Source organism: Apostichopus japonicus, chromosome 17, assembly GCF_037975245.1.
Source record: "Apostichopus japonicus isolate 1M-3 chromosome 17, ASM3797524v1, whole genome shotgun sequence".
In the NCBI taxonomy this organism is placed as follows: domain Eukaryota; kingdom Metazoa; phylum Echinodermata; class Holothuroidea; order Aspidochirotida; family Stichopodidae; genus Apostichopus; species Apostichopus japonicus.
This window is the reverse complement of record NC_092577.1, coordinates 23,039,136-23,064,343: the sequence shown is the minus strand read 5'-3', so window position 1 is coordinate 23,064,343 and position 25,208 is coordinate 23,039,136. Positions and strand designations below refer to the sequence as shown.

General features: G+C 41.0%; 50 non-coding genes and 43 pseudogenes across 50 annotated transcripts; all 93 read right to left on the bottom strand.

The window, feature by feature from the left end:
• Window positions 1-42: 42 nt before the first annotated feature.
• LOC139956170 (5S ribosomal RNA) lies at window positions 43-161 on the bottom strand. Its single transcript, XR_011789341.1, has one exon. It is a non-coding gene; the product is annotated as a 5S ribosomal RNA (ribosomal RNA).
• A 76-nt stretch (window positions 162-237) lies between these two features.
• LOC139957112 (5S ribosomal RNA) lies at window positions 238-356 on the bottom strand (annotated as a pseudogene).
• A 229-nt stretch (window positions 357-585) lies between these two features.
• Window positions 586-704, bottom strand: LOC139956947 (5S ribosomal RNA; annotated as a pseudogene).
• Window positions 705-780: 76 nt separating this feature from the next.
• On the bottom strand, window positions 781-899 carry LOC139957635 (5S ribosomal RNA; annotated as a pseudogene).
• Window positions 900-1,123: 224 nt separating this feature from the next.
• Window positions 1,124-1,242, bottom strand: LOC139956157 (5S ribosomal RNA). The gene has a single exon (XR_011789339.1). It is a non-coding gene; the product is annotated as a 5S ribosomal RNA (ribosomal RNA).
• A 76-nt stretch (window positions 1,243-1,318) lies between these two features.
• Window positions 1,319-1,437, bottom strand: LOC139957886 (5S ribosomal RNA). The gene has a single exon (XR_011789552.1). It is a non-coding gene; the product is annotated as a 5S ribosomal RNA (ribosomal RNA).
• A 76-nt stretch (window positions 1,438-1,513) lies between these two features.
• On the bottom strand, window positions 1,514-1,632 carry LOC139955492 (5S ribosomal RNA). The gene has a single exon (XR_011788731.1). It is a non-coding gene; the product is annotated as a 5S ribosomal RNA (ribosomal RNA).
• Window positions 1,633-1,856: 224 nt separating this feature from the next.
• LOC139955628 (5S ribosomal RNA) lies at window positions 1,857-1,975 on the bottom strand. Its single transcript, XR_011788862.1, has one exon. It is a non-coding gene; the product is annotated as a 5S ribosomal RNA (ribosomal RNA).
• A 76-nt stretch (window positions 1,976-2,051) lies between these two features.
• Window positions 2,052-2,170, bottom strand: LOC139955979 (5S ribosomal RNA). The gene has a single exon (XR_011789204.1). It is a non-coding gene; the product is annotated as a 5S ribosomal RNA (ribosomal RNA).
• A 76-nt stretch (window positions 2,171-2,246) lies between these two features.
• LOC139955539 (5S ribosomal RNA) lies at window positions 2,247-2,365 on the bottom strand. Its single transcript, XR_011788776.1, has one exon. It is a non-coding gene; the product is annotated as a 5S ribosomal RNA (ribosomal RNA).
• Window positions 2,366-2,441: 76 nt separating this feature from the next.
• On the bottom strand, window positions 2,442-2,560 carry LOC139957633 (5S ribosomal RNA; annotated as a pseudogene).
• Window positions 2,561-3,080: 520 nt separating this feature from the next.
• LOC139956146 (5S ribosomal RNA) lies at window positions 3,081-3,199 on the bottom strand. Its single transcript, XR_011789338.1, has one exon. It is a non-coding gene; the product is annotated as a 5S ribosomal RNA (ribosomal RNA).
• A 76-nt stretch (window positions 3,200-3,275) lies between these two features.
• LOC139957111 (5S ribosomal RNA) lies at window positions 3,276-3,394 on the bottom strand (annotated as a pseudogene).
• A 229-nt stretch (window positions 3,395-3,623) lies between these two features.
• LOC139956946 (5S ribosomal RNA) lies at window positions 3,624-3,742 on the bottom strand (annotated as a pseudogene).
• Window positions 3,743-3,818: 76 nt separating this feature from the next.
• On the bottom strand, window positions 3,819-3,937 carry LOC139957632 (5S ribosomal RNA; annotated as a pseudogene).
• Window positions 3,938-4,161: 224 nt separating this feature from the next.
• LOC139956133 (5S ribosomal RNA) lies at window positions 4,162-4,280 on the bottom strand. The gene has a single exon (XR_011789337.1). It is a non-coding gene; the product is annotated as a 5S ribosomal RNA (ribosomal RNA).
• A 76-nt stretch (window positions 4,281-4,356) lies between these two features.
• On the bottom strand, window positions 4,357-4,475 carry LOC139957885 (5S ribosomal RNA). Its single transcript, XR_011789551.1, has one exon. It is a non-coding gene; the product is annotated as a 5S ribosomal RNA (ribosomal RNA).
• A 76-nt stretch (window positions 4,476-4,551) lies between these two features.
• LOC139955491 (5S ribosomal RNA) lies at window positions 4,552-4,670 on the bottom strand. The gene has a single exon (XR_011788730.1). It is a non-coding gene; the product is annotated as a 5S ribosomal RNA (ribosomal RNA).
• Window positions 4,671-4,894: 224 nt separating this feature from the next.
• On the bottom strand, window positions 4,895-5,013 carry LOC139955627 (5S ribosomal RNA). The gene has a single exon (XR_011788861.1). It is a non-coding gene; the product is annotated as a 5S ribosomal RNA (ribosomal RNA).
• A 76-nt stretch (window positions 5,014-5,089) lies between these two features.
• LOC139955978 (5S ribosomal RNA) lies at window positions 5,090-5,208 on the bottom strand. Its single transcript, XR_011789203.1, has one exon. It is a non-coding gene; the product is annotated as a 5S ribosomal RNA (ribosomal RNA).
• A 76-nt stretch (window positions 5,209-5,284) lies between these two features.
• Window positions 5,285-5,403, bottom strand: LOC139957064 (5S ribosomal RNA; annotated as a pseudogene).
• A 224-nt stretch (window positions 5,404-5,627) lies between these two features.
• On the bottom strand, window positions 5,628-5,746 carry LOC139955626 (5S ribosomal RNA). The gene has a single exon (XR_011788860.1). It is a non-coding gene; the product is annotated as a 5S ribosomal RNA (ribosomal RNA).
• A 76-nt stretch (window positions 5,747-5,822) lies between these two features.
• On the bottom strand, window positions 5,823-5,941 carry LOC139957119 (5S ribosomal RNA; annotated as a pseudogene).
• A 76-nt stretch (window positions 5,942-6,017) lies between these two features.
• On the bottom strand, window positions 6,018-6,136 carry LOC139956688 (5S ribosomal RNA; annotated as a pseudogene).
• A 76-nt stretch (window positions 6,137-6,212) lies between these two features.
• LOC139957877 (5S ribosomal RNA) lies at window positions 6,213-6,331 on the bottom strand. The gene has a single exon (XR_011789548.1). It is a non-coding gene; the product is annotated as a 5S ribosomal RNA (ribosomal RNA).
• A 76-nt stretch (window positions 6,332-6,407) lies between these two features.
• LOC139956239 (5S ribosomal RNA) lies at window positions 6,408-6,526 on the bottom strand (annotated as a pseudogene).
• Window positions 6,527-6,599: 73 nt separating this feature from the next.
• Window positions 6,600-6,718, bottom strand: LOC139957135 (5S ribosomal RNA; annotated as a pseudogene).
• Window positions 6,719-7,235: 517 nt separating this feature from the next.
• On the bottom strand, window positions 7,236-7,354 carry LOC139956122 (5S ribosomal RNA). Its single transcript, XR_011789336.1, has one exon. It is a non-coding gene; the product is annotated as a 5S ribosomal RNA (ribosomal RNA).
• Window positions 7,355-7,430: 76 nt separating this feature from the next.
• LOC139956107 (5S ribosomal RNA) lies at window positions 7,431-7,549 on the bottom strand. Its single transcript, XR_011789331.1, has one exon. It is a non-coding gene; the product is annotated as a 5S ribosomal RNA (ribosomal RNA).
• A 517-nt stretch (window positions 7,550-8,066) lies between these two features.
• LOC139956106 (5S ribosomal RNA) lies at window positions 8,067-8,185 on the bottom strand. The gene has a single exon (XR_011789330.1). It is a non-coding gene; the product is annotated as a 5S ribosomal RNA (ribosomal RNA).
• Window positions 8,186-8,854: 669 nt separating this feature from the next.
• On the bottom strand, window positions 8,855-8,973 carry LOC139957250 (5S ribosomal RNA; annotated as a pseudogene).
• A 669-nt stretch (window positions 8,974-9,642) lies between these two features.
• LOC139956687 (5S ribosomal RNA) lies at window positions 9,643-9,761 on the bottom strand (annotated as a pseudogene).
• A 76-nt stretch (window positions 9,762-9,837) lies between these two features.
• LOC139956238 (5S ribosomal RNA) lies at window positions 9,838-9,956 on the bottom strand (annotated as a pseudogene).
• A 73-nt stretch (window positions 9,957-10,029) lies between these two features.
• Window positions 10,030-10,148, bottom strand: LOC139957134 (5S ribosomal RNA; annotated as a pseudogene).
• Window positions 10,149-10,665: 517 nt separating this feature from the next.
• On the bottom strand, window positions 10,666-10,784 carry LOC139956111 (5S ribosomal RNA). The gene has a single exon (XR_011789334.1). It is a non-coding gene; the product is annotated as a 5S ribosomal RNA (ribosomal RNA).
• Window positions 10,785-10,860: 76 nt separating this feature from the next.
• LOC139957110 (5S ribosomal RNA) lies at window positions 10,861-10,979 on the bottom strand (annotated as a pseudogene).
• Window positions 10,980-11,208: 229 nt separating this feature from the next.
• LOC139955158 (5S ribosomal RNA) lies at window positions 11,209-11,327 on the bottom strand. Its single transcript, XR_011788409.1, has one exon. It is a non-coding gene; the product is annotated as a 5S ribosomal RNA (ribosomal RNA).
• Window positions 11,328-11,403: 76 nt separating this feature from the next.
• On the bottom strand, window positions 11,404-11,522 carry LOC139956945 (5S ribosomal RNA; annotated as a pseudogene).
• A 76-nt stretch (window positions 11,523-11,598) lies between these two features.
• Window positions 11,599-11,717, bottom strand: LOC139957631 (5S ribosomal RNA; annotated as a pseudogene).
• A 224-nt stretch (window positions 11,718-11,941) lies between these two features.
• LOC139956098 (5S ribosomal RNA) lies at window positions 11,942-12,060 on the bottom strand. The gene has a single exon (XR_011789322.1). It is a non-coding gene; the product is annotated as a 5S ribosomal RNA (ribosomal RNA).
• A 76-nt stretch (window positions 12,061-12,136) lies between these two features.
• On the bottom strand, window positions 12,137-12,255 carry LOC139957864 (5S ribosomal RNA). Its single transcript, XR_011789546.1, has one exon. It is a non-coding gene; the product is annotated as a 5S ribosomal RNA (ribosomal RNA).
• A 76-nt stretch (window positions 12,256-12,331) lies between these two features.
• Window positions 12,332-12,450, bottom strand: LOC139955645 (5S ribosomal RNA). Its single transcript, XR_011788879.1, has one exon. It is a non-coding gene; the product is annotated as a 5S ribosomal RNA (ribosomal RNA).
• A 224-nt stretch (window positions 12,451-12,674) lies between these two features.
• LOC139956086 (5S ribosomal RNA) lies at window positions 12,675-12,793 on the bottom strand. The gene has a single exon (XR_011789310.1). It is a non-coding gene; the product is annotated as a 5S ribosomal RNA (ribosomal RNA).
• A 73-nt stretch (window positions 12,794-12,866) lies between these two features.
• On the bottom strand, window positions 12,867-12,985 carry LOC139957852 (5S ribosomal RNA). The gene has a single exon (XR_011789545.1). It is a non-coding gene; the product is annotated as a 5S ribosomal RNA (ribosomal RNA).
• A 76-nt stretch (window positions 12,986-13,061) lies between these two features.
• On the bottom strand, window positions 13,062-13,180 carry LOC139957063 (5S ribosomal RNA; annotated as a pseudogene).
• A 229-nt stretch (window positions 13,181-13,409) lies between these two features.
• On the bottom strand, window positions 13,410-13,528 carry LOC139955157 (5S ribosomal RNA). Its single transcript, XR_011788408.1, has one exon. It is a non-coding gene; the product is annotated as a 5S ribosomal RNA (ribosomal RNA).
• Window positions 13,529-13,604: 76 nt separating this feature from the next.
• On the bottom strand, window positions 13,605-13,723 carry LOC139956944 (5S ribosomal RNA; annotated as a pseudogene).
• Window positions 13,724-13,799: 76 nt separating this feature from the next.
• Window positions 13,800-13,918, bottom strand: LOC139957630 (5S ribosomal RNA; annotated as a pseudogene).
• Window positions 13,919-14,142: 224 nt separating this feature from the next.
• Window positions 14,143-14,261, bottom strand: LOC139955116 (5S ribosomal RNA). The gene has a single exon (XR_011788369.1). It is a non-coding gene; the product is annotated as a 5S ribosomal RNA (ribosomal RNA).
• A 76-nt stretch (window positions 14,262-14,337) lies between these two features.
• Window positions 14,338-14,456, bottom strand: LOC139956943 (5S ribosomal RNA; annotated as a pseudogene).
• A 76-nt stretch (window positions 14,457-14,532) lies between these two features.
• On the bottom strand, window positions 14,533-14,651 carry LOC139957629 (5S ribosomal RNA; annotated as a pseudogene).
• A 224-nt stretch (window positions 14,652-14,875) lies between these two features.
• Window positions 14,876-14,994, bottom strand: LOC139956087 (5S ribosomal RNA). The gene has a single exon (XR_011789311.1). It is a non-coding gene; the product is annotated as a 5S ribosomal RNA (ribosomal RNA).
• A 76-nt stretch (window positions 14,995-15,070) lies between these two features.
• On the bottom strand, window positions 15,071-15,189 carry LOC139957840 (5S ribosomal RNA). Its single transcript, XR_011789542.1, has one exon. It is a non-coding gene; the product is annotated as a 5S ribosomal RNA (ribosomal RNA).
• Window positions 15,190-15,265: 76 nt separating this feature from the next.
• Window positions 15,266-15,384, bottom strand: LOC139955644 (5S ribosomal RNA). Its single transcript, XR_011788878.1, has one exon. It is a non-coding gene; the product is annotated as a 5S ribosomal RNA (ribosomal RNA).
• Window positions 15,385-15,608: 224 nt separating this feature from the next.
• LOC139956085 (5S ribosomal RNA) lies at window positions 15,609-15,727 on the bottom strand. Its single transcript, XR_011789309.1, has one exon. It is a non-coding gene; the product is annotated as a 5S ribosomal RNA (ribosomal RNA).
• A 73-nt stretch (window positions 15,728-15,800) lies between these two features.
• LOC139957828 (5S ribosomal RNA) lies at window positions 15,801-15,919 on the bottom strand. Its single transcript, XR_011789541.1, has one exon. It is a non-coding gene; the product is annotated as a 5S ribosomal RNA (ribosomal RNA).
• A 76-nt stretch (window positions 15,920-15,995) lies between these two features.
• On the bottom strand, window positions 15,996-16,114 carry LOC139957062 (5S ribosomal RNA; annotated as a pseudogene).
• A 224-nt stretch (window positions 16,115-16,338) lies between these two features.
• LOC139956705 (5S ribosomal RNA) lies at window positions 16,339-16,457 on the bottom strand (annotated as a pseudogene).
• A 73-nt stretch (window positions 16,458-16,530) lies between these two features.
• LOC139956969 (5S ribosomal RNA) lies at window positions 16,531-16,649 on the bottom strand (annotated as a pseudogene).
• Window positions 16,650-16,882: 233 nt separating this feature from the next.
• LOC139957129 (5S ribosomal RNA) lies at window positions 16,883-17,001 on the bottom strand (annotated as a pseudogene).
• Window positions 17,002-17,077: 76 nt separating this feature from the next.
• LOC139956764 (5S ribosomal RNA) lies at window positions 17,078-17,196 on the bottom strand (annotated as a pseudogene).
• A 76-nt stretch (window positions 17,197-17,272) lies between these two features.
• LOC139957815 (5S ribosomal RNA) lies at window positions 17,273-17,391 on the bottom strand. The gene has a single exon (XR_011789539.1). It is a non-coding gene; the product is annotated as a 5S ribosomal RNA (ribosomal RNA).
• A 76-nt stretch (window positions 17,392-17,467) lies between these two features.
• Window positions 17,468-17,586, bottom strand: LOC139957803 (5S ribosomal RNA). The gene has a single exon (XR_011789538.1). It is a non-coding gene; the product is annotated as a 5S ribosomal RNA (ribosomal RNA).
• Window positions 17,587-17,662: 76 nt separating this feature from the next.
• Window positions 17,663-17,781, bottom strand: LOC139955642 (5S ribosomal RNA). Its single transcript, XR_011788875.1, has one exon. It is a non-coding gene; the product is annotated as a 5S ribosomal RNA (ribosomal RNA).
• A 224-nt stretch (window positions 17,782-18,005) lies between these two features.
• LOC139956084 (5S ribosomal RNA) lies at window positions 18,006-18,124 on the bottom strand. Its single transcript, XR_011789308.1, has one exon. It is a non-coding gene; the product is annotated as a 5S ribosomal RNA (ribosomal RNA).
• Window positions 18,125-18,197: 73 nt separating this feature from the next.
• LOC139957799 (5S ribosomal RNA) lies at window positions 18,198-18,316 on the bottom strand. The gene has a single exon (XR_011789537.1). It is a non-coding gene; the product is annotated as a 5S ribosomal RNA (ribosomal RNA).
• A 76-nt stretch (window positions 18,317-18,392) lies between these two features.
• LOC139957061 (5S ribosomal RNA) lies at window positions 18,393-18,511 on the bottom strand (annotated as a pseudogene).
• A 229-nt stretch (window positions 18,512-18,740) lies between these two features.
• Window positions 18,741-18,859, bottom strand: LOC139955156 (5S ribosomal RNA). The gene has a single exon (XR_011788407.1). It is a non-coding gene; the product is annotated as a 5S ribosomal RNA (ribosomal RNA).
• A 76-nt stretch (window positions 18,860-18,935) lies between these two features.
• LOC139956941 (5S ribosomal RNA) lies at window positions 18,936-19,054 on the bottom strand (annotated as a pseudogene).
• Window positions 19,055-19,130: 76 nt separating this feature from the next.
• On the bottom strand, window positions 19,131-19,249 carry LOC139957628 (5S ribosomal RNA; annotated as a pseudogene).
• A 224-nt stretch (window positions 19,250-19,473) lies between these two features.
• LOC139956076 (5S ribosomal RNA) lies at window positions 19,474-19,592 on the bottom strand. The gene has a single exon (XR_011789300.1). It is a non-coding gene; the product is annotated as a 5S ribosomal RNA (ribosomal RNA).
• Window positions 19,593-19,668: 76 nt separating this feature from the next.
• LOC139957798 (5S ribosomal RNA) lies at window positions 19,669-19,787 on the bottom strand. The gene has a single exon (XR_011789536.1). It is a non-coding gene; the product is annotated as a 5S ribosomal RNA (ribosomal RNA).
• A 76-nt stretch (window positions 19,788-19,863) lies between these two features.
• On the bottom strand, window positions 19,864-19,982 carry LOC139955641 (5S ribosomal RNA). Its single transcript, XR_011788874.1, has one exon. It is a non-coding gene; the product is annotated as a 5S ribosomal RNA (ribosomal RNA).
• A 224-nt stretch (window positions 19,983-20,206) lies between these two features.
• LOC139956083 (5S ribosomal RNA) lies at window positions 20,207-20,325 on the bottom strand. The gene has a single exon (XR_011789307.1). It is a non-coding gene; the product is annotated as a 5S ribosomal RNA (ribosomal RNA).
• A 73-nt stretch (window positions 20,326-20,398) lies between these two features.
• Window positions 20,399-20,517, bottom strand: LOC139957797 (5S ribosomal RNA). Its single transcript, XR_011789535.1, has one exon. It is a non-coding gene; the product is annotated as a 5S ribosomal RNA (ribosomal RNA).
• A 76-nt stretch (window positions 20,518-20,593) lies between these two features.
• LOC139957060 (5S ribosomal RNA) lies at window positions 20,594-20,712 on the bottom strand (annotated as a pseudogene).
• Window positions 20,713-20,936: 224 nt separating this feature from the next.
• LOC139956704 (5S ribosomal RNA) lies at window positions 20,937-21,055 on the bottom strand (annotated as a pseudogene).
• Window positions 21,056-21,128: 73 nt separating this feature from the next.
• Window positions 21,129-21,247, bottom strand: LOC139956968 (5S ribosomal RNA; annotated as a pseudogene).
• A 233-nt stretch (window positions 21,248-21,480) lies between these two features.
• LOC139957128 (5S ribosomal RNA) lies at window positions 21,481-21,599 on the bottom strand (annotated as a pseudogene).
• Window positions 21,600-21,675: 76 nt separating this feature from the next.
• On the bottom strand, window positions 21,676-21,794 carry LOC139956685 (5S ribosomal RNA; annotated as a pseudogene).
• A 76-nt stretch (window positions 21,795-21,870) lies between these two features.
• Window positions 21,871-21,989, bottom strand: LOC139957796 (5S ribosomal RNA). Its single transcript, XR_011789534.1, has one exon. It is a non-coding gene; the product is annotated as a 5S ribosomal RNA (ribosomal RNA).
• A 76-nt stretch (window positions 21,990-22,065) lies between these two features.
• On the bottom strand, window positions 22,066-22,184 carry LOC139956236 (5S ribosomal RNA; annotated as a pseudogene).
• Window positions 22,185-22,409: 225 nt separating this feature from the next.
• Window positions 22,410-22,528, bottom strand: LOC139956684 (5S ribosomal RNA; annotated as a pseudogene).
• Window positions 22,529-22,604: 76 nt separating this feature from the next.
• LOC139956235 (5S ribosomal RNA) lies at window positions 22,605-22,723 on the bottom strand (annotated as a pseudogene).
• A 73-nt stretch (window positions 22,724-22,796) lies between these two features.
• LOC139957133 (5S ribosomal RNA) lies at window positions 22,797-22,915 on the bottom strand (annotated as a pseudogene).
• Window positions 22,916-23,432: 517 nt separating this feature from the next.
• On the bottom strand, window positions 23,433-23,551 carry LOC139956065 (5S ribosomal RNA). Its single transcript, XR_011789289.1, has one exon. It is a non-coding gene; the product is annotated as a 5S ribosomal RNA (ribosomal RNA).
• Window positions 23,552-23,627: 76 nt separating this feature from the next.
• On the bottom strand, window positions 23,628-23,746 carry LOC139955977 (5S ribosomal RNA). The gene has a single exon (XR_011789202.1). It is a non-coding gene; the product is annotated as a 5S ribosomal RNA (ribosomal RNA).
• A 76-nt stretch (window positions 23,747-23,822) lies between these two features.
• LOC139955259 (5S ribosomal RNA) lies at window positions 23,823-23,941 on the bottom strand. Its single transcript, XR_011788505.1, has one exon. It is a non-coding gene; the product is annotated as a 5S ribosomal RNA (ribosomal RNA).
• Window positions 23,942-24,017: 76 nt separating this feature from the next.
• On the bottom strand, window positions 24,018-24,136 carry LOC139956940 (5S ribosomal RNA; annotated as a pseudogene).
• A 76-nt stretch (window positions 24,137-24,212) lies between these two features.
• LOC139956434 (5S ribosomal RNA) lies at window positions 24,213-24,331 on the bottom strand (annotated as a pseudogene).
• A 224-nt stretch (window positions 24,332-24,555) lies between these two features.
• LOC139956054 (5S ribosomal RNA) lies at window positions 24,556-24,674 on the bottom strand. The gene has a single exon (XR_011789278.1). It is a non-coding gene; the product is annotated as a 5S ribosomal RNA (ribosomal RNA).
• A 76-nt stretch (window positions 24,675-24,750) lies between these two features.
• LOC139957795 (5S ribosomal RNA) lies at window positions 24,751-24,869 on the bottom strand. The gene has a single exon (XR_011789533.1). It is a non-coding gene; the product is annotated as a 5S ribosomal RNA (ribosomal RNA).
• Window positions 24,870-24,945: 76 nt separating this feature from the next.
• LOC139955640 (5S ribosomal RNA) lies at window positions 24,946-25,064 on the bottom strand. Its single transcript, XR_011788873.1, has one exon. It is a non-coding gene; the product is annotated as a 5S ribosomal RNA (ribosomal RNA).
• Window positions 25,065-25,208: the final 144 nt, after the last annotated feature.

Below are 25,208 nucleotides of genomic sequence, written 5' to 3'. Positions count from 1 at the left end.
GCTTTCCTTGTGGCAAGACAGGGTTCTAATTAGGAAAAGGAAGGCCTACGGCACCCAGTATTCCCAGGCGGTCACCCATCCAAGTACTGACTGCGCTCTACGTTGCTTGACTTCGGTGATCGGACGAGAACCGGTATAGTCAACGTGATATGGCCGTAGACATAAGAAGAGGTCAATGTAGGCCATTTCAATTTCTCATCGTCGTGGCAACATAGTGTTATCAATTAGGAAAATAAAAGCCTACTGCACCCAGTATTCCCAGGCGGTCACCCATCCAAGTACTGACTGCGCTCTACGTTGCTTGACTTCGGTGATCGGACGAGAACCGGTATAGTCATCGTGATGTGGCCGTAGACATTCTAAGAGGTGAAATGTAGGCTAGTTGTTTGGTAGGTTATGATGAGTGGATTTAATATATATATTATATATGAATGGATTTAATATATATTATGTTAACCTATATTTTACATATAGTAGTTATTAATATATTCGATTTTCAAATCTTTTTCCTTGTGGCAAGACAATGTAGGCCATTTCAATTTCTCATCGTCGTGGCAACATAGTGTTATCAATTAGGAAAATAAAAGCCTACGGCACCCAGTATTCCCAGGCGGTCACCCATCCAAGTACTGACTGCGCTCTTCGATGCTTGACTTCTGTGATCGGACGAGAACCGGTATAGTCAACGTGATATGGCCGTAGACATGACAAGAGGTCAATGTAGGCCATTTCAATTTCTCATCATCGTGGCAACATAGTGTTATCAATGAGGAAAATAAAAGCCTACGGCACCCAGTATTCCCAGGCGGTCACCCATCCAAGTACTGACTGCGCTCTACGTTGCTTGACTTACCTGATCGGACGAGAACCGGTATAGTCATCGTGATGTGGCCGTAGACATTACAAGAGGTGAAATGCAGGCTAGTTGTTTGGTAGGTTATGATGAGTGGATTTAATGTATATATTATACATGAATGTATTTAATATATATTAAGTTAATCTATATTTCACATATATATGTATTAAATTCTAATATATAAAAACAATCGAGTTATTTATTAATATATTCGATTTTCAAATCGCTTTCCTTGTGGCAAGACAGTGTTCTAATTAGAAAAAGAAAGGCCTACGGCACCCAGTATTCCCAGGCGGTCACCCATCCAAGTACTGACTGCGCTCTACGTTGCTTGACTTCGGTGATCGGACGAGAACCGGTATAGTCAACGTGATATGGCCGTAGACATAACAAGAGGTCAATGTAGGCCATTTCAATTTTTCATCGTCGTGGCAACATAGTGTTATCAATTAGGAAAATAAAAGCCTACGGCACCCAGTATTCCCAGGCGGTCACCCATCCAAGTACTGACTGCGCTCTACGTTGCTTGACTTCGGTGATCGGACGAGAACCGGTATAGTCAACGTGATATGGCCGTAGACATAACAAGAGGTCAATGTAGGCCATTTCACTTTCTCATCGTCGTGGCAACATAGTGTTATCAATTAGGAAAATAAAAGCCTACGGCACCCAGTATTCCCAGGCGGTCACCCATCCAAGTACTGACTGCGCTCTACGTTGCTTGACTTCGGTGATCGGACGAGAACCGGTATAGTCAACGTGATGTGGCCGTAGACATTACAAGAGGTGAAATGCAGGCTAGTTGTTTGGTAGGTTATGATGAGTGGATTTAATGTATATATTATACATAAATGTATTTAATATATATTAAGTTAATCTATATTTCACATATATATGTATTAAATTCTAATATATAAAAACAATCGAGTTATTTATTAATATATTCGATTTTCAAATCGCTTTCCTTGTGGCAAGACAGTGTTCTAATTAGGAAAAGGAAGGCCTACGGCACCCAGTATTCCCAGGCGGTCACCCATCCAAGTACTGACTGCGCTCTACGTTGCTTGACTTCGGTGATCGGACGAGAACCGGTATAGTGAACGTGATATGGCCGTAGACATAAGAAGAGGTCAATGTAGGCCATTTCAATTTCTCATCGTCGTGGCAACATAGTGTTATCAATTAGGAAAATAAAAGCCTACTGCACCCAGTATTCCCAGGCGGTCACCCATCCAAGTACTGACTGCGCTCTACGTTGCTTGACTTCGGTGATCGGACGAGAACCGGTATAGTCAACGTGATATGGCCGTAGACATAACAAGAGGTCAATGGAGGCCATTTCAATTTCTCATCGTCGTGGCAACATAGTGTTATCAATTGTGAAAATAAAAGCCTACGGCACCCAGTATTCCCAGGCGGTCATCCATCCAAGTACTGACTGCGCTCTACGTTGCTTGACTTCGGTGATCGGACGAGAACCGGTATAGTCAACGTGATATGGCCGTAGACATAACAAGAGCTCAATGCAGGCCATTTGAATTTTTCATCGTCGTGGCAACATAGTGTTATCAATTAGGAAAATAAAAGCCTACGGCACCCAGTATTCCCAGGCGGTCACCCATCCAAGTACTGACTGCGCTCTACGTTGCTTGACTTACCTGATCGGACGAGAACCGGTATAGTCATCGTGATGTGGCCGTAGACATTCTAGGAGGTGAAATATAGGCTACTTGTTTGGTAGGTTATGATGAGTGCACTTAATATATATATTATACATGAATGGATTTAATATATATTATTTTAATCTATATTTTACATATATATGTAGAAAATTATAATATATAAAAACAAACGAGTTATTTATTAATATATTCGATTTTCAAATCGCTTTCCTTGTGGCAAGACACCTTCTTTGTGGCAAGACAATGTACGCGATTTCAATTTCTCATCGTCGTGGCAACATAGTGTTATCAATTATGAAATCGTGATGTGGCCGTAGACATTACAAGAGGTGAAATGTAGGCTAGTTGTTTGGTAGGTTATTATCAGTGGATTTAATATATATATTATAATGAATGTATTTAATATATATTCCGTTAATCTATATTTCACATATATATGTATTAAATTCTAATATATAAAAACAATCGAGTTATTTATTAATATATTCGATTTTCAAATCGCTTTCCTTGTGGCAAGACAGGGTTCTAATTAGGAAAAGGAAGGCCTACGGCACCCAGTATTCCCAGGCGGTCACCCATCCAAGTACTGACTGCGCTCTACGTTGCTTGACTTCGGTGATCGGACGAGAACCGGTATAGTCAACGTGATATGGCCGTAGACATAAGAAGAGGTCAATGTAGGCCATTTCAATTTCTCATCGTCGTGGCAACATAGTGTTATCAATTAGGAAAATAAAAGCCTACTGCACCCAGTATTCCCAGGCGGTCACCCATCCAAGTACTGACTGCGCTCTACGTTGCTTGACTTCGGTGATCGGACGAGAACCGGTATAGTCATCGTGATGTGGCCGTAGACATTCTAAGAGGTGAAATGTAGGCTAGTTGTTTGGTAGGTTATGATGAGTGGATTTAATATATATATTATATATGAATGGATTTAATATATATTATGTTAACCTATATTTTACATATAGTAGTTATTAATATATTCGATTTTCAAATCTTTTTCCTTGTGGCAAGACAATGTAGGCCATTTCAATTTCTCATCGTCGTGGCAACATAGTGTTATCAATTAGGAAAATAAAAGCCTACGGCACCCAGTATTCCCAGGCGGTCACCCATCCAAGTACTGACTGCGCTCTTCGATGCTTGACTTCTGTGATCGGACGAGAACCGGTATAGTCAACGTGATATGGCCGTAGACATGACAAGAGGTCAATGTAGGCCATTTCAATTTCTCATCATCGTGGCAACATAGTGTTATCAATGAGGAAAATAAAAGCCTACGGCACCCAGTATTCCCAGGCGGTCACCCATCCAAGTACTGACTGCGCTCTACGTTGCTTGACTTACCTGATCGGACGAGAACCGGTATAGTCATCGTGATGTGGCCGTAGACATTACAAGAGGTGAAATGCAGGCTAGTTGTTTGGTAGGTTATGATGAGTGGATTTAATGTATATATTATACATGAATGTATTTAATATATATTAAGTTAATCTATATTTCACATATATATGTATTAAATTCTAATATATAAAAACAATCGAGTTATTTATTAATATATTCGATTTTCAAATCGCTTTCCTTGTGGCAAGACAGTGTTCTAATTAGAAAAAGAAAGGCCTACGGCACCCAGTATTCCCAGGCGGTCACCCATCCAAGTACTGACTGCGCTCTACGTTGCTTGACTTCGGTGATCGGACGAGAACCGGTATAGTCAACGTGATATGGCCGTAGACATAACAAGAGGTCAATGTAGGCCATTTCAATTTTTCATCGTCGTGGCAACATAGTGTTATCAATTAGGAAAATAAAAGCCTACGGCACCCAGTATTCCCAGGCGGTCACCCATCCAAGTACTGACTGCGCTCTACGTTGCTTGACTTCGGTGATCGGACGAGAACCGGTATAGTCAACGTGATATGGCCGTAGACATAACAAGAGGTCAATGTAGGCCATTTCACTTTCTCATCGTCGTGGCAACATAGTGTTATCAATTAGGAAAATAAAAGCCTACGGCACCCAGTATTCCCAGGCGGTCACCCATCCAAGTACTGACTGCGCTCTACGTTGCTTGACTTCGGTGATCGGACGAGAACCGGTATAGTCAACGTGATGTGGCCGTAGACATTACAAGAGGTGAAATGCAGGCTAGTTGTTTGGTAGGTTATGATGAGTGGATTTAATGTATATATTATACATAAATGTATTTAATATATATTAAGTTAATCTATATTTCACATATATATGTATTAAATTCTAATATATAAAAACAATCGAGTTATTTATTAATATATTCGATTTTCAAATCGCTTTCCTTGTGGCAAGACAGTGTTCTAATTAGGAAAAGGAAGGCCTACGGCACCCAGTATTCCCAGGCGGTCACCCATCCAAGTACTGACTGCGCTCTACGTTGCTTGACTTCGGTGATCGGACGAGAACCGGTATAGTGAACGTGATATGGCCGTAGACATAAGAAGAGGTCAATGTAGGCCATTTCAATTTCTCATCGTCGTGGCAACATAGTGTTATCAATTAGGAAAATAAAAGCCTACTGCACCCAGTATTCCCAGGCGGTCACCCATCCAAGTACTGACTGCGCTCTACGTTGCTTGACTTCGGTGATCGGACGAGAACCGGTATAGTCAACGTGATATGGCCGTAGACATAACAAGAGGTCAATGGAGGCCATTTCAATTTCTCATCGTCGTGGCAACATAGTGTTATCAATTGTGAAAATAAAAGCCTACGGCACCCAGTATTCCCAGGCGGTCACCCACCTTAGTACTGACTGCGCTCTACGTTGCTTGACTTCGGTGATCGGACGAGAACCGCTATATTGAACGTGATGTGGCCGTAGACATTACAAGAGGTGAAATGCAGGCTAGTTGTTTGGTAGGTTATGATGAGTGGATTTAATGTATATATTATACATGAATGTATTTAATATATATTAAGTTAATCTATATTTCACATATATATGTATTAATTTCTAATATATAAAAACAATCGAGTTATTTATTAATATATTCGATTTTCAAATCGCTTTCCTTGTGGCAAGACAGTGTTCTAATTAGAAAAAGAAAGGCCTACGGCACCCAGTATTCCCAGGCGGTCACCCATCCAAGTACTGACTGCGCTCTACGTTGCTTGACTTCGGTGATCGGACGAGAACCGGTATAGTGAACGTGATATGGCCGTAGACATAACAAGAGGTCAATGTAGGCCATTTCAATTTCTCATCGTCGTGGCAACATAGTGTTATCAATTATGAAAATAACAGCCTACGACACCCAGTATTCCCAGGCGGTCACCCATCCAAGTACTGACTGCGCTCTTCGATGCTTGACTTCTGTGATCGGACGAGAACCGGTATAGTCAACGTGATATGGCCGTAGACATAACAAGAGGTCAATGTAGGCCATTTCAATTTTTCATCGTCGTGGCAACATAGTGTTATCAATTAAGAAAATAAAAGCCTACGGCATCCAGTATTCCCAGGCGGTCACCCATCCAAGTACTGACTGCGCTCTTCGTTGCTTGACTTCGGTGATCGGACGAGAACCGGTATAGTCAACGTGATATGGCCGTAGACATAACAAGAGGTCAATGTAGGCCATTTCAATTTCTCATCGTCGTGGCAACATAGTGTTATCAATGAGGAAAATAAAAGCCTACGGCACCCAGTATTCCCAGGCGGTCACCCATCCAAGTACTGACTGCGCTCTACGTTGCTTGACTTCGGTGATCGGACGAGAACCGGTATAGTCAACGTGATATGGCCGTAGACATAACAAGAGGTCAATGTAGGCCATTTCAATTTCTCATCGTCGTGGCAACATAGTGTTATCAATGAGGAAAATAAAAGCCTACGGCACCCAGTATTCCCAGGCGGTCACCCATCCAAGTACTGACTGCGCTCTACGTTGCTTGACTTCGGTGATCGGACGAGAACCGGTATAGTCAACGTGATATGGCCGTTTACATAAGAGGTCAATGTAGGCCATTTCACTTTCTCATCGTCGTGGCAACATAGTGTTATCAATGAGGAAAATAAAAGCCTACGGCACCCAGTATTCCCAGGCGGTCACCCATCCAAGTACTGAGTGCGCTCTACGTTGCTTGACTTCGGTGATCGGACGAGAACCGGTATAGTCATCGTGATGTGGCCATAGACATTCTAAGAGGTGAAATGTAGGCTACTTGTTTGGTAGGTTATGATGAGTGCACTTAATATATATATTATACATGCATGGATTTAATATATATTATGTTAATCTATATTTTACATATATATGTAGAAAATTATAATATATAAAAACAAACGAGTTATTTATTAATATATTCGATTTTCAAATCGCTTTCCTTGTGGCAAGACACCTTTGTGGCAAGACAATGTACGCGATTTCAATTTCTCATTGTCGTGGCAACATAGTGTTATCAATTATGAAATCGTGATGTGGCCGTAGACATTACAAGAGGTGAAATGTAGGCTAGTTGTTTGGTAGGTTATTATCAGTGGATTTAATATATATATTATAATGAATGTATTTAATATATATTACGTTAATCTATATTTCACATATATATGTATTAAATTCTAATATATAAAAACAATCGAGTTATTTATTAATATATTCGATTTTCAAATCGCTTTCCTTGTGGCAAGACAGGGTTCTAATTAGGAAAAGGAAGGCCTACGGCACCCAGTATTCCCAGGCGGTCACCCATCCAAGTACTGACTGCGCTCTACGTTGCTTGACTTCGGTGATCGGACGAGAACCGGTATAGTCAACGTGATATGGCCGTAGACATAAGAAGAGGTCAATGTAGGCCATTTCAATTTATCATCGTCGTGGCAACATAGTGTTATCAATTAGGAAAAGGAAGGCCTACGGCACCCAGTATTCCCAGGCGGTCACCCATCCAAGTACTGACTGCGCTCTACGTTGCTTGACTTCGGTGATCGGACGAGAACCGGTATAGTCATCGTGATGTGGCCGTAGACATTCTAAGAGGTGAAATGTAGGCTACTTGTTTGGTAGGTTATGATGAGTGCACTTAATATATATATTATACATGCATGGATTTAATATATATTATGTTAATCTATATTTTACATATATATGTAGAAAATTATAATATATAAAAACAAACGAGTTATTAATTAATATATTCGATTTTCAAATCGCTTTCCTTGTGGCAAGACACCTTTGTGGCAAGACAATGTACGCGATTTCAATTTCTCATTGTCGTGGCAACATAGTGTTATCAATTATGAAATCGTGATGTGGCCGTAGACATTACAAGAGGTGAAATGTAGGCTAGTTGTTTGGTAGGTTATTATCAGTGGATTTAATATATATATTATAATGAATGTATTTAATATATATTACGTTAATCTATATTTCACATATATATGTATTAAATTCTAATATATAAAAACAATCGAGTTATTTATTAATATATTCGATTTTCAAATCGCTTTCCTTGTGGCAAGACAGTGTTCTAAATAGGAAAAGGAAGGCCTACGGCACCCAGTATTCCCAGGCGGTCACCCATCCAAGTACTGACTGCGCTCTACGTTGCTTGACTTCGGTGATCGGACGAGAACCGGTATAGTCATCGTGATGTGGCCGTAGACATTCTAAGAGGTGAAATGTAGGCTACTTGTTTGGTAGGTTATGATGAGTGCACTTAATATATATATTATACATGCATGGATTTAATATATATTATGTTAATCTATATTTTACATATATATGTAGAAAATTATAATATATAAAAACAAACGAGTTATTAATTAATATATTCGATTTTCAAATCGCTTTCCTTGTGGCAAGACACCTTTGTGGCAAGACAATGTACGCGATTTCAATTTCTCATTGTCGTGGCAACATAGTGTTATCAATTATGAAATCGTGATGTGGCCGTAGACATTACAAGAGGTGAAATGTAGGCTAGTTGTTTGGTAGGTTATTATCAGTGGATTTAATATATATATTATAATGAATGTATTTAATATATATTACGTTAATCTATATTTCACATATATATGTATTAAATTCTAATATATAAAAACAATCGAGTTATTTATTAATATATTCGATTTTCAAATCGCTTTCCTTGTGGCAAGACAGTGTTCTAAATAGGAAAAGGAAGGCCTACGGCACCCAGTATTCCCAGGCGGTCACCCATCCAAGTACTGACTGCGCTCTACGTTGCTTGACTTCGGTGATCGGACGAGGTAAATGTAGGCCATTTCAATTTTTCATCGTCGTGGCAACATAGTGTTATCAATTAGGAAAATAAAAGCCTACGGCATCCAGTATTCCCAGGCGGTCACCCATCCAAGTACTGACTGCGCTCTACGTTGCTTGACTTCGGTGATCGGACGAGAACCGGAATAGTCATCGTGATGTGGCCGTAGACATTCTAAGAGGTGAAATGTAGGCTACTTGTTTGGTAGGTTATGATGAGTGCACTTAATATATATATTATACATGCATGGATTTAATATATATTATGTTAATCTATATTTTACATATATATGTAGAAAATTATAATATATAAAAACAAACGAGTTATTAATTAATATATTCGATTTTCAAATCGCTTTCCTTGTGGCAAGACACCTTTGTGGCAAGACAATGTACGCGATTTCAATTTCTCATTGTCGTGGCAACATAGTGTTATCAATTATGAAATCGTGATGTGGCCGTAGACATTACAAGAGGTGAAATGTAGGCTAGTTGTTTGGTAGGTTATTATCAGTGGATTTAATATATATATTATAATGAATGTATTTAATATATATTACGTTAATCTATATTTCACATATATATGTATTAAATTCTAATATATAAAAACAATCGAGTTATTTATTAATATATTCGATTTTCAAATCGCTTTCCTTGTGGCAAGACAGTGTTCTAAATAGGAAAAGGAAGGCCTACGGCACCCAGTATTCCCAGGCGGTCACCCATCCAAGTACTGACTGCGCTCTACGTTGCTTGACTTCGGTGATCGGACGAGGTAAATGTAGGCCATTTCAATTTTTCATCGTCGTGGCAACATAGTGTTATCAATTAGGAAAATAAAAGCCTACGGCATCCAGTATTCCCAGGCGGTCACCCATCCAAGTACTGACTGCGCTCTTCGTTGCTTGACTTCGGTGATCGGACGAGAACCGGTATAGTCAACGTGATATGGCCGTAGACATAACAACAGGTCAATGTAGGCCATTTCAATTTCTCATCGTCGTGGCAACATAGTGTTATCAATGAGGAAAATAAAAGCCTACGGCACCCAGTATTCCCAGGCGGTCACCCATCCAAGTACTGACTGCGCTCTACGTTGCTTGACTTCGGTGATCGGACGAGAACCGGTATAGTCAACGTGATATGGCCGTTTACATAAGAGGTCAATGTAGGCCATTTCACTTTCTCATCGTCGTGGCAACATAGTGTTATCAATGAGGAAAATAAAAGCCTACGGCACCCAGTATTCCCAGGCGGTCACCCATCCAAGTACTGAGTGCGCTCTACGTTGCTTGACTTCGGTGATCGGACGAGAACCGGTATAGTCATCGTGATGTGGCCATAGACATTCTAAGAGGTGAAATGTAGGCTACTTGTTTGGTAGGTTATGATGAGTGCACTTAATATATATATTATACATGCATGGATTTAATATATATTATGTTAATCTATATTTTACATATATATGTAGAAAATTATAATATATAAAAAGAAACGAGTTATTTCTTAATATATTCGATTTTCAAATCGCTTTCCTTGTGGCAAGACACCTTTGTGGCAAGACAATGTACGCGATTTCAATTTCTCATTGTCGTGGCAACATAGTGTTATCAATTATGAAATCGTGATGTGGCCGTAGACATTACAAGAGGTGAAATGTAGGCTAGTTGTTTGGTAGGTTATTATCAGTGGATTTAATATATATATTATAATGAATGTATTTAATATATATTACGTTAATCTATATTTCACATATATATGTATTAAATTCTAATATATAAAAACAATCGAGTTATTTATTAATATATTCGATTTTCAAATCGCTTTCCTTGTGGCAAGACAGGGTTCTAATTAGGAAAAGGAAGGCCTACGGCACCCAGTATTCCCAGGCGGTCACCCATCCAAGTACTGACTGCGCTCTACGTTGCTTGACTTCGGTGATCGGACGAGAACCGGTATAGTCAACGTGATATGGCCGTAGACATAAGAAGAGGTCAATGTAGGCCATTTCAATTTCTCATCGTCGTGGCAACATAGTGTTATCAATTAGGAAAATAAAAGCCTACTGCACCCAGTATTCCCAGGCGGTCACCCATCCAAGTACTGACTGCGCTCTACGTTGCTTGACTTCGGTGATCGGACGAGAACCGGTATAGTCATCGTGATGTGGCCGTAGACATTCTAAGAGGTGAAATGTAGGCTAGTTGTTTGGTAGGTTATGATGAGTGGATTTAATATATATATTATATATGAATGGATTTAATATATATTATGTTAACCTATATTTTACATATAGTAGTTATTAATATATTCGATTTTCAAATCTTTTTCCTTGTGGCAAGACAATGTAGGCCATTTCAATTTCTCATCGTCGTGGCAACATAGTGTTATCAATTAGGAAAATAAAAGCCTACGGCACCCAGTATTCCCAGGCGGTCACCCATCCAAGTACTGACTGCGCTCTACGTTGCTTGACTTCGGTGATCGGACGAGAACCGGAATAGTCAACGTGATATGGCCGTAGACATGACAAGAGGTCAATGTAGGCCATTTCAATTTTTCATCGTCGTGGCAACATAGTGTTATCAATTAGGAAAATAAAAGCCTACGGCACCCAGTATTCCCAGGCGGTCACCCATCCAAGTACTGACTGCGCTCTTCGATGCTTGACTTCTGTGATCGGACGAGAACCGGTATAGTCAACGTGATATGGCCGTAGACATAACAAGAGGTCAATGTAGGCCATTTCAATTTCTCATCGTCGTGGCAACATAGTGTTATCAATGAGGAAAATAAAAGCCTACGGCACCCAGTATTCCCAGGCGGTCACCCATCCAAGTACTGACTGCGCTCTACGTTGCTTGACTTACCTGATCGGACGAGAACCGGTATAGTCATCGTGATGTGGCCGTAGACATTACAAGAGGTGAAATGCAGGCTAGTTGTTTGGTAGGTTATGATGAGTGGATTTAATGTATATATTATACATGAATGTATTTAATATATATTAAGTTAATCTATATTTCACATATATATGTATTAAATTCTAATATATAAAAACAATCGAGTTATTTATTAATATATTCGATTTTCAAATCGCTTTCCTTGTGGCAAGACAGTGTTCTAATTAGAAAAAGAAAGGCCTACGGCACCCAGTATTCCCAGGCGGTCACCCATCCAAGTACTGACTGCGCTCTACGTTGCTTGACTTCGGTGATCGGACGAGAACCGGTATAGTCAACGTGATATGGCCGTAGACATAACAAGAGGTCAATGTAGGCCATTTCAATTTTTCATCGTCGTGGCAACATAGTGTTATCAATTAGGAAAATAAAAGCCTACGGCACCCAGTATTCCCAGGCGGTCACCCATCCAAGTACTGACTGCGCTCTACGTTGCTTGACTTCGGTGATCGGACGAGAACCGGTATAGTCAACGTGATATGGCCGTAGACATAACAAGAGGTCAATGTAGGCCATTTCAATTTTTCATCGTCGTTGCAACATAGTGTTATCAATGAGGAAAATAAAAGCCTACGGCACCCAGTATTCCCAGGCGGTCACCCACCTTAGTACTGACTGCGCTCTACGTTGCTTGACTTCGGTGATCGGACGAGAACCGGTATAGTCAACGTGATGTGGCCGTAGACATTACAAGAGGTGAAATGCAGGCTAGTTGTTTGGTAGGTTATGATGAGTGGATTTAATGTATATATTATACATGAATGTATTTAATATATATTAAGTTAATCTATATTTCACATATATATGTATTAAATTCTAATATATAAAAACAATCGAGTTATTTATTAATATATTCGATTTTCAAATCGCTTTCCTTGTGGCAAGACAGTGTTCTAATTAGGAAAAGGAAGGCCTACGGCACCCAGTATTCCCAGGCGGTCACCCATCCAAGTACTGACTGCGCTCTACGTTGCTTGACTTCGGTGATCGGACGAGAACCGGTATAGTCAACGTGATATGGCCGTTTACATAAGAGGTCAATGTAGGCCATTTCACTTTCTCATCGTCGTGGCAACATAGTGTTATCAATTAGGAAAATAAAAGCCTACGGCACCCAGTATTCCCAGGCGGTCACCCATCCAAGTACTGACTGCGCTCTACGTTGCTTGACTTCGGTGATCGGACGAGAACCGGTATAGTCAACGTGATATGGCCGTAGACATAACAAGAGGTCAATGTAGGCCATTTCACTTTTTCATCGTCGTGGCAACATAGTGTTATCAATTAGGAAAATAAAAGCCTACGGCACCCAGTATTCCCAGGCGGTCACCCACCTTAGTACTGACTGCGCTCTACGTTGCTTGACTTCGGTGATCGGACGAGAACCGCTATATTGAACGTGATGTGGCCGTAGACATTACAAGAGGTGAAATGTAGGCTAGTTGTTTGGTAGGTTATGATGAGTGGATTTAATATATATATTATATATGAATGGATTTAATATATATTATGTTAACCTATATTTTACATATAGTAGTTATTAATATATTCGATTTTCAAATCTTTTTCCTTGTGGCAAGACAATGTAGGCCATTTCAATTTCTCATCGTCGTGGCAACATAGTGTTATCAATTAGGAAAATAAAAGCCTACGGCACCCAGTATTCCCAGGCGGTCACCCATCCAAGTACTGACTGCGCTCTACGTTGCTTGACTTCGGTGATCGGACGAGAACCGGAATAGTCAACGTGATATGGCCGTAGACATGACAAGAGGTCAATGTAGGCCATTTCAATTTTTCATCGTCGTGGCAACATAGTGTTATCAATTAGGAAAATAAAAGCCTACGGCACCCAGTATTCCCAGGCGGTCACCCATCCAAGTACTGACTGCGCTCTTCGATGCTTGACTTCTGTGATCGGACGAGAACCGGTATAGTCAACGTGATATGGCCGTAGACATAACAAGAGGTCAATGTAGGCCATTTCAATTTCTCATCATCGTGGCAACATAGTGTTATCAATGAGGAAAATAAAAGCCTACGGCACCCAGTATTCCCAGGCGGTCACCCATCCAAGTACTGACTGCGCTCTACGTTGCTTGACTTACCTGATCGGACGAGAACCGGTATAGTCATCGTGATGTGGCCGTAGACATTACAAGAGGTGAAATGCAGGCTAGTTGTTTGGTAGGTTATGATGAGTGGATTTAATGTATATATTATACATGAATGTATTTAATATATATTAAGTTAATCTATATTTCACATATATATGTATTAAATTCTAATATATAAAAACAATCGAGTTATTTATTAATATATTCGATTTTCAAATCGCTTTCCTTGTGGCAAGACAGTGTTCTAATTAGAAAAAGAAAGGCCTACGGCACCCAGTATTCCCAGGCGGTCACCCATCCAAGTACTGACTGCGCTCTACGTTGCTTGACTTCGGTGATCGGACGAGAACCGGAATAGTCAACGTGATATGGCCGTAGACATGACAAGAGGTCAATGTAGGCCATTTCAATTTTTCATCGTCGTGGCAACATAGTGTTATCAATTAGGAAAATAAAAGCCTACGGCACCCAGTATTCCCAGGCGGTCACCCATCCAAGTACTGACTGCGCTCTTCGATGCTTGACTTCTGTGATCGGACGAGAACCGGTATAGTCAACGTGATATGGCCGTAGACATAACAAGAGGTCAATGTAGGCCATTTCAATTTCTCATCATCGTGGCAACATAGTGTTATCAATGAGGAAAATAAAAGCCTACGGCACCCAGTATTCCCAGGCGGTCACCCATCCAAGTACTGACTGCGCTCTACGTTGCTTGACTTACCTGATCGGACGAGAACCGGTATAGTCATCGTGATGTGGCCGTAGACATTACAAGAGGTGAAATGCAGGCTAGTTGTTTGGTAGGTTATGATGAGTGGATTTAATGTATATATTATACATGAATGTATTTAATATATATTAAGTTAATCTATATTTCACATATATATGTATTAAATTCTAATATATAAAAACAATCGAGTTATTTATTAATATATTCGATTTTCAAATCGCTTTCCTTGTGGCAAGACAGTGTTCTAATTAGAAAAAGAAAGGCCTACGGCACCCAGTATTCCCAGGCGGTCACCCATCCAAGTACTGACTGCGCTCTACGTTGCTTGACTTCGGTGATCGGACGAGAACCGGTATAGTCAACGTGATATGGCCGTAGACATAACAAGAGGTCAATGTAGGCCATTTCAATTTTTCATCGTCGTGGCAACATAGTGTTATCAATTAGGAAAATAAAAGCCTACGGCACCCAGTATTCCCAGGCGGTCACCCATCCAAGTACTGACTGCGCTCTACGTTGCTTGACTTCGGTGATCGGACGAGAACCGGTATAGTCAACGTGATATGGCCGTAGACATAACAAGAGGTCAATGTAGGCCATTTCAATTTTTCATCGTCGTTGCAACATAGTGTTATCAATGAGGAAAATAAAAGCCTACGGCACCCAGTATTCCCAGGCGGTCACCCACCTTAGTACTGACTGCGCTCTACGTTGCTTGACTTCGGTGATCGGACGAGAACCGGTATAGTCAACGTGATGTGGCCGTAGACATTACAAGAGGTGAAATGCAGGCTAGTTGTTTGGTAGGTTATGATGAGTGGATTTAATGTATATATTATACATGAATGTATTTAATATATATTAAGTTAATCTATATTTCACATATATATGTATTAAATTCTAATATATAAAAACAATCGAGTTATTTATTAATATATTCGATTTTCAAATCGCTTTCCTTGTGGCAAGACAGTGTTCTAATTAGGAAAAGGAAGGCCTACGGCACCCAGTATTCCCAGGCGGTCACCCATCCAAGTACTGACTGCGCTCTACGTTGCTTGACTTCGGTGATCGGACGAGAACCGGTATAGTCAACGTGATATGGCCGTTTACATAAGAGGTCAATGTAGGCCATTTCACTTTCTCATCGTCGTGGCAACATAGTGTTATCAATTAGGAAAATAAAAGCCTACGGCACCCAGTATTCCCAGGCGGTCACCCATCCAAGTACTGACTGCGCTCTACGTTGCTTGACTTCGGTGATCGGACGAGAACCGGTATAGTCAACGTGATATGGCCGTAGACATAACAAGAGGTCAATGTAGGCCATTTCACTTTTTCATCGTCGTGGCAACATAGTGTTATCAATTAGGAAAATAAAAGCCTACGGCACCCAGTATTCCCAGGCGGTCACCCACCTTAGTACTGACTGCGCTCTACGTTGCTTGACTTCGGTGATCGGACGAGAACCGCTATATTGAACGTGATGTGGCCGTAGACATTACAAGAGGTGAAATGCAGGCTAATTGTTTGGTAGGTTATGATGAGTGGATTTAACGTATATATTATACATGAATGTATTTAATATATATTAAGTTAATCTATATTTCACATATATATGTATTAAATTCTAATATATAAAAACAATCGAGTTATTTATTAATATATTCGATTTTCAAATCGCTTTCCTTGTGGCAAGACAGTGTTCTAATTAGAAAAAGAAAGGCCTACGGCACCCAGTATTCCCAGGCGGTCACCCATCCAAGTACTGACTGCGCTCTTCGATGCTTCACTTCGATGATCGGACGAGAACCGGTATAGTCAACGTGATATGGCCGTAGACATAAGAGGTCAATGTAGGCCATTTCACTTTCTCATCGTCGTGGCAACATAGTGTTATCAATTAGGAAAAAAAAGGCCTACGGCACCCAGTGTTCCCAGGCGGTCACCCATCCAAATACTGTCTGCGCTCTACGTTGCTTGACTTCGGTGATCGGACGAGAACCGGTATAGTCATCGTGATGTGGCCGTAGACATTCTAAGAGGTGAAATGTAGGCTAGTTGTTTGGTAGGTTATGATGAGTGGATTTAATATATATATTATACATGAATGGATTTAATATATATTATGTTAACCTATATTTTACATATAGTAGTTATTTATTAATATATTCGATTTTCAAATCGCTTTCCTTGTGGCAAGACAATGTAGGCCATTTCAATTTTTCATCGTCGTGGCAACATAGTGTTATCAATTAGGAAAATAAAAGCCTACGGCACCCAGTATTCCCAGGCGGTCACCCATCCAAGTACTGACTGCGCTCTTCGATGCTTGACTTCTGTGATCGGACGAGAACCAGTATAGTCAACGTGATATGGCCGTAGACATAAGAAGAGGTCAATGTAGGCCATTTCAATTTTTCATCGTCGTGGCAACATAGTGTTATCAATTAAGAAAATAAAAGCCTACGGCATCCAGTATTCCCAGGCGGTCACCCATCCAAGTACTGACTGCGCTCTACGTTGCTTGACTTCGGTGATCGGACGAGAACCGGTATAGTCAACGTGATGTGGCCGTAGACATAACAACAGGTCAATGTAGGCCATTTCAATTTCTCATCCGCGTGGCAACATAGTGTTATCAATTAGGAAAATAAAAGCCTACGGCACCCAGTATTCCCAGGCGGTCACCCATCCAAGTACTGACTGCGCTCTACGTTGCTTGACTTCGGTGATCGGACGAGAACCGGTATAGTCAACGTGATATGGCCGTAGACATAACAAGAGGTCAATGTAGGCCATTTCAATTTTTCATCGTCGTGGCAACATAGTGTTATCAATTAGGAAAATAAAAGCCTACGGCACCCAGTATTCCCAGGCGGTCACCCATCCAAGTACTGACTGCGCTCTACGTTGCTTGACTTCGGTGATCGGACGAGAACCGGTATAGTCAACGTGATATGGCCGTAGACATAACAAGAGGTCAATGTAGGCCATTTCAATTTTTCATCGTCGTTGCAACATAGTGTTATCAATGAGGAAAATAAAAGCCTACGGCACCCAGTATTCCCAGGCGGTCACCCACCTTAGTACTGACTGCGCTCTACGTTGCTTGACTTCGGTGATCGGACGAGAACCGGTATAGTCAACGTGATGTGGCCGTAGACATTACAAGAGGTGAAATGCAGGCTAGTTGTTTGGTAGGTTATGATGAGTGGATTTAATGTATATATTATACATGAATGTATTTAATATATATTAAGTTAATCTATATTTCACATATATATGTATTAAATTCTAATATATAAAAACAATCGAGTTATTTATTAATATATTCGATTTTCAAATCGCTTTCCTTGTGGCAAGACAGTGTTCTAATTAGGAAAAGGAAGGCCTACGGCACCCAGTATTCCCAGGCGGTCACCCATCCAAGTACTGACTGCGCTCTACGTTGCTTGACTTCGGTGATCGGACGAGAACCGGTATAGTCAACGTGATATGGCCGTTTACATAAGAGGTCAATGTAGGCCATTTCACTTTCTCATCGTCGTGGCAACATAGTGTTATCAATTAGGAAAATAAAAGCCTACGGCACCCAGTATTCCCAGGCGGTCACCCATCCAAGTACTGACTGCGCTCTACGTTGCTTGACTTCGGTGATCGGACGAGAACCGGTATAGTCAACGTGATATGGCCGTAGACATAACAAGAGGTCAATGTAGGCCATTTCACTTTTTCATCGTCGTGGCAACATAGTGTTATCAATTAGGAAAATAAAAGCCTACGGCACCCAGTATTCCCAGGCGGTCACCCACCTTAGTACTGACTGCGCTCTACGTTGCTTGACTTCGGTGATCGGACGAGAACCGCTATATTGAACGTGATGTGGCCGTAGACATTACAAGAGGTGAAATGTAGGCTAGTTGTTTGGTAGGTTATGATGAGTGGATTTAATATATATATTATATATGAATGGATTTAATATATATTATGTTAACCTATATTTTACATATAGTAGTTATTAATATATTCGATTTTCAAATCTTTTTCCTTGTGGCAAGACAATGTAGGCCATTTCAATTTCTCATCGTCGTGGCAACATAGTGTTATCAATTAGGAAAATAAAAGCCTACGGCACCCAGTATTCCCAGGCGGTCACCCATCCAAGTACTGACTGCGCTCTACGTTGCTTGACTTCGGTGATCGGACGAGAACCGGAATAGTCAACGTGATATGGCCGTAGACATGACAAGAGGTCAATGTAGGCCATTTCAATTTTTCATCGTCGTGGCAACATAGTGTTATCAATTAGGAAAATAAAAGCCTACGGCACCCAGTATTCCCAGGCGGTCACCCATCCAAGTACTGACTGCGCTCTTCGATGCTTGACTTCTGTGATCGGACGAGAACCGGTATAGTCAACGTGATATGGCCGTAGACATAACAAGAGGTCAATGTAGGCCATTTCAATTTCTCATCATCGTGGCAACATAGTGTTATCAATGAGGAAAATAAAAGCCTACGGCACCCAGTATTCCCAGGCGGTCACCCATCCAAGTACTGACTGCGCTCTACGTTGCTTGACTTACCTGATCGGACGAGAACCGGTATAGTCATCGTGATGTGGCCGTAGACATTACAAGAGGTGAAATGCAGGCTAGTTGTTTGGTAGGTTATGATGAGTGGATTTAATGTATATATTATACATGAATGTATTTAATATATATTAAGTTAATCTATATTTCACATATATATGTATTAAATTCTAATATATAAAAACAATCGAGTTATTTATTAATATATTCGATTTTCAAATCGCTTTCCTTGTGGCAAGACAGTGTTCTAATTAGAAAAAGAAAGGCCTACGGCACCCAGTATTCCCAGGCGGTCACCCATCCAAGTACTGACTGCGCTCTACGTTGCTTGACTTCGGTGATCGGACGAGAACCGGTATAGTCAACGTGATATGGCCGTAGACATAACAAGAGGTCAATGTAGGCCATTTCAATTTTTCATCGTCGTGGCAACATAGTGTTATCAATTAGGAAAATAAAAGCCTACGGCACCCAGTATTCCCAGGCGGTCACCCATCCAAGTACTGACTGCGCTCTACGTTGCTTGACTTCGGTGATCGGACGAGAACCGGTATAGTCAACGTGATATGGCCGTAGACATAACAAGAGGTCAATGTAGGCCATTTCAATTTTTCATCGTCGTTGCAACATAGTGTTATCAATGAGGAAAATAAAAGCCTACGGCACCCAGTATTCCCAGGCGGTCACCCACCTTAGTACTGACTGCGCTCTACGTTGCTTGACTTCGGTGATCGGACGAGAACCGGTATAGTCAACGTGATGTGGCCGTAGACATTACAAGAGGTGAAATGCAGGCTAGTTGTTTGGTAGGTTATGATGAGTGGATTTAATGTATATATTATACATGAATGTATTTAATATATATTAAGTTAATCTATATTTCACATATATATGTATTAAATTCTAATATATAAAAACAATCGAGTTATTTATTAATATATTCGATTTTCAAATCGCTTTCCTTGTGGCAAGACAGTGTTCTAATTAGGAAAAGGAAGGCCTACGGCACCCAGTATTCCCAGGCGGTCACCCATCCAAGTACTGACTGCGCTCTACGTTGCTTGACTTCGGTGATCGGACGAGAACCGGTATAGTCAACGTGATATGGCCGTTTACATAAGAGGTCAATGTAGGCCATTTCACTTTCTCATCGTCGTGGCAACATAGTGTTATCAATTAGGAAAATAAAAGCCTACGGCACCCAGTATTCCCAGGCGGTCACCCATCCAAGTACTGACTGCGCTCTACGTTGCTTGACTTCGGTGATCGGACGAGAACCGGTATAGTCAACGTGATATGGCCGTAGACATAACAAGAGGTCAATGTAGGCCATTTCACTTTTTCATCGTCGTGGCAACATAGTGTTATCAATTAGGAAAATAAAAGCCTACGGCACCCAGTATTCCCAGGCGGTCACCCACCTTAGTACTGACTGCGCTCTACGTTGCTTGACTTCGGTGATCGGACGAGAACCGCTATATTGAACGTGATGTGGCCGTAGACATTACAAGAGGTGAAATGCAGGCTAATTGTTTGGTAGGTTATGATGAGTGGATTTAATGTATATATTATACATGAATGTATTTAATATATATTAAGTTAATCTATATTTCACATATATATGTATTAAATTCTAATATATAAAAACAATCGAGTTATTTATTAATATATTCGATTTTCAAATCGCTTTCCTTGTGGCAAGACAGTGTTCTAATTAGAAAAAGAAAGGCCTACGGCACCCAGTATTCCCAGGCGGTCACCCATCCAAGTACTGACTGCGCTCTTCGATGCTTCACTTCGATGATCGGACGAGAACCGGTATAGTCAACGTGATATGGCCGTAGACATAAGAGGTCAATGTAGGCCATTTCACTTTCTCATCGTCGTGGCAACATAGTGTTATCAATTAGGAAAAAAAAGGCCTACGGCACCCAGTGTTCCCAGGCGGTCACCCATCCAAATACTGTCTGCGCTCTACGTTGCTTGACTTCGGTGATCGGACGAGAACCGGTATAGTCATCGTGATGTGGCCGTAGACATTCTAAGAGGTGAAATGTAGGCTAGTTGTTTGGTAGGTTATGATGAGTGGATTTAATATATATATTATACATGAATGGATTTAATATATATTATGTTAACCTATATTTTACATATAGTAGTTATTTATTAATATATTCGATTTTCAAATCGCTTTCCTTGTGGCAAGACAATGTAGGCCATTTCAATTTTTCATCGTCGTGGCAACATAGTGTTATCAATTAGGAAAATAAAAGCCTACGGCACCCAGTATTCCCAGGCGGTCACCCATCCAAGTACTGACTGCGCTCTTCGATGCTTGACTTCTGTGATCGGACGAGAACCAGTATAGTCAACGTGATATGGCCGTAGACATAAGAAGAGGTCAATGTAGGCCATTTCAATTTTTCATCGTCGTGGCAACATAGTGTTATCAATTAAGAAAATAAAAGCCTACGGCATCCAGTATTCCCAGGCGGTCACCCATCCAAGTACTGACTGCGCTCTTCGTTGCTTGACTTCGGTGATCGGACGAGAACCGGTATAGTCAACGTGATATGGCCGTAGACATAACAAGAGGTCAATGTAGGCCATTTCAATTTCTCATCGTCGTGGCAACATAGTGTTATCAATGAGGAAAATAAAAGCCTACGGCACCCAGTATTCCCAGGCGGTCACCCATCCAAGTACTGACTGCGCTCTACGTTGCTTGACTTCGGTGATCGGACGAGAACCGGTATAGTCAACGTGATATGGCCGTAGACATAACAAGAGGTCAATGTAGGCCATTTCAATTTCTCATCGTCGTGGCAACATAGTGTTATCAATGAGGAAAATAAAAGCCTACGGCACCCAGTATTCCCAGGCGGTCACCCATCCAAGTACTGACTGCGCTCTACGTTGCTTGACTTCGGTGATCGGACGAGAACCGGTATAGTCAACGTGATATGGCCGTTTACATAAGAGGTCAATGTAGGCCATTTCACTTTCTCATCGTCGTGGCAACATAGTGTTATCAATGAGGAAAATAAAAGCCTACGGCACCCAGTATTCCCAGGCGGTCACCCATCCAAGTACTGACTGCGCTCTACGTTGCTTGACTTCGGTGATCGGACGAGGTAAATGTAGGCCATTTCAATTTTTCATCGTCGTGGCAACATAGTGTTATCAATTAGGAAAATAAAAGCCTACGGCATCCAGTATTCCCAGGCGGTCACCCATCCAAGTACTGACTGCGCTCTTCGTTGCTTGACTTCGGTGATCGGACGAGAACCGGTATAGTCAACGTGATATGGCCGTAGACATAACAAGAGGTCAATGTAGGCCATTTCAATTTCTCATCGTCGTGGCAACATAGTGTTATCAATGAGGAAAATAAAAGCCTACGGCACCCAGTATTCCCAGGCGGTCACCCATCCAAGTACTGACTGCGCTCTACGTTGCTTGACTTCGGTGATCGGACGAGAACCGGTATAGTCAACGTGATATGGCCGTTTACATAAGAGGTCAATGTAGGCCATTTCACTTTCTCATCGTCGTGGCAACATAGTGTTATCAATGAGGAAAATAAAAGCCTACGGCACCCAGTATTCCCAGGCGGTCACCCATCCAAGTACTGAGTGCGCTCTACGTTGCTTGACTTCGGTGATCGGACGAGAACCGGTATAGTCATCGTGATGTGGCCATAGACATTCTAAGAGGTGAAATGTAGGCTACTTGTTTGGTAGGTTATGATGAGTGCACTTAATATATATATTATACATGCATGGATTTAATATATATTATGTTAATCTATATTTTACATATATATGTAGAAAATTATAATATATAAAAAGAAACGAGTTATTTCTTAATATATTCGATTTTCAAATCGCTTTCCTTGTGGCAAGACACCTTTGTGGCAAGACAATGTACGCGATTTCAATTTCTCATTGTCGTGGCAACATAGTGTTATCAATTATGAAATCGTGATGTGGCCGTAGACATTACAAGAGGTGAAATGTAGGCTAGTTGTTTGGTAGGTTATTATCAGTGGATTTAATATATATATTATAATGAATGTATTTAATATATATTACGTTAATCTATATTTCACATATATATGTATTAAATTCTAATATATAAAAACAATCGAGTTATTTATTAATATATTCGATTTTCAAATCGCTTTCCTTGTGGCAAGACAGGGTTCTAATTAGGAAAAGGAAGGCCTACGGCACCCAGTATTCCCAGGCGGTCACCCATCCAAGTACTGACTGCGCTCTACGTTGCTTGACTTCGGTGATCGGACGAGAACCGGTATAGTCAACGTGATATGGCCGTAGACATAAGAAGAGGTCAATGTAGGCCATTTCAATTTCTCATCGTCGTGGCAACATAGTGTTATCAATTAGGAAAATAAAAGCCTACTGCACCCAGTATTCCCAGGCGGTCACCCATCCAAGTACTGACTGCGCTCTACGTTGCTTGACTTCGGTGATCGGACGAGAACCGGTATAGTCAACGTGATATGGCCGTAGACATAAGAAGAGGTCAATGGAGGCCATTTCAATTTCTCATCGTCGTGGCAACATAGTGTTATCAATTAGGAAAATAAAAGCCTACGGCACCCAGTGTTCCCAGGCGGTCACCCATCCAAGTACTGACTGCGCTCTACGTTGCTTGACTTCGGTGATCGGACGAGAACCGGAATAGTCAACGTGATATGGCCGTAGACATGACAAGAGGTCAATGTAGGCCATTTCAATTTCTCATCGTCGTGGCAACATAGTGTTATCAATTAGGAAAATAAAAGCCTACGGCACCCAGTATTCCCAGGCGGTCACCCATCCAAGTACTGACTGCGCTCTTCGATGCTTGACTTCTGTGATCGGACGAGAACCGGTATAGTCAACGTGATATGGCCGTAGACATAACAAGAGGTCAATGTAGGCCATTTCAATTTCTCATCGTCGTGGCAACATAGTGTTATCAATGAGGAAAATAAAAGCCTACGGCACCCAGTATTCCCAGGCGGTCACCCATCCAAGTACTGACTGCGCTCTACGTTGCTTGACTTCGGTGATCGGACGAGAACCGGTATAGTCATCGTGATGTGGCCGTAGACATTACAAGAGGTGAAATGCAGGCTAGTTGTTTGGTAGGTTATGATGAGTGGATTTAATGTATATATTATACATGAATGTATTTAATATATATTAAGTTAATCTATACTTCACATATATATGTATTAAATTCTAATATATAAAAACAATCGAGTTATTTATTAATATATTCGATTTTCAAATCGCTTTCCTTGTGGCAAGACAGTGTTCTAATTAGAACAAGAAAGGCCTACGGCACCCAGTATTCCCAGGCGGTCACCCATCCAAGTACTGACTGCGCTCTACGTTGCTTGACTTCGGTGATCGGACGAGAACCGGTATAGTCAACGTGATATGGCCGTAGACATAACAAGAGGTCAATGTAGGCCATTTCAATTTTTCATCGTCGTGGCAACATAGTGTTATCAATTAGGAAAATAAAAGCCTACGGCACCCAGTATTCCCAGGCGGTCACCCATCCAAGTACTGACTGCGCTCTACGTTGCTTGACTTCGGTGATCGGACGAGAACCGGTATAGTCAACGTGATATGGCCGTAGACATAACAAGAGGTCAATGTAGGCCATTTCAATTTTTCATCGTCGTTGCAACATAGTGTTATCAATGAGGAAAATAAAAGCCTACGGCACCCAGTATTCCCAGGCGGTCACCCACCTTAGTACTGACTGCGCTCTACGTTGCTTGACTTCGGTGATCGGACGAGAACCGGTATAGTCAACGTGATGTGGCCGTAGACATTACAAGAGGTGAAATGCAGGCTAGTTGTTTGGTAGGTTATGATGAGTGGATTTAATGTATATATTATACATGAATGTATTTAATATATATTAAGTTAATCTATATTTCACATATATATGTATTAAATTCTAATATATAAAAA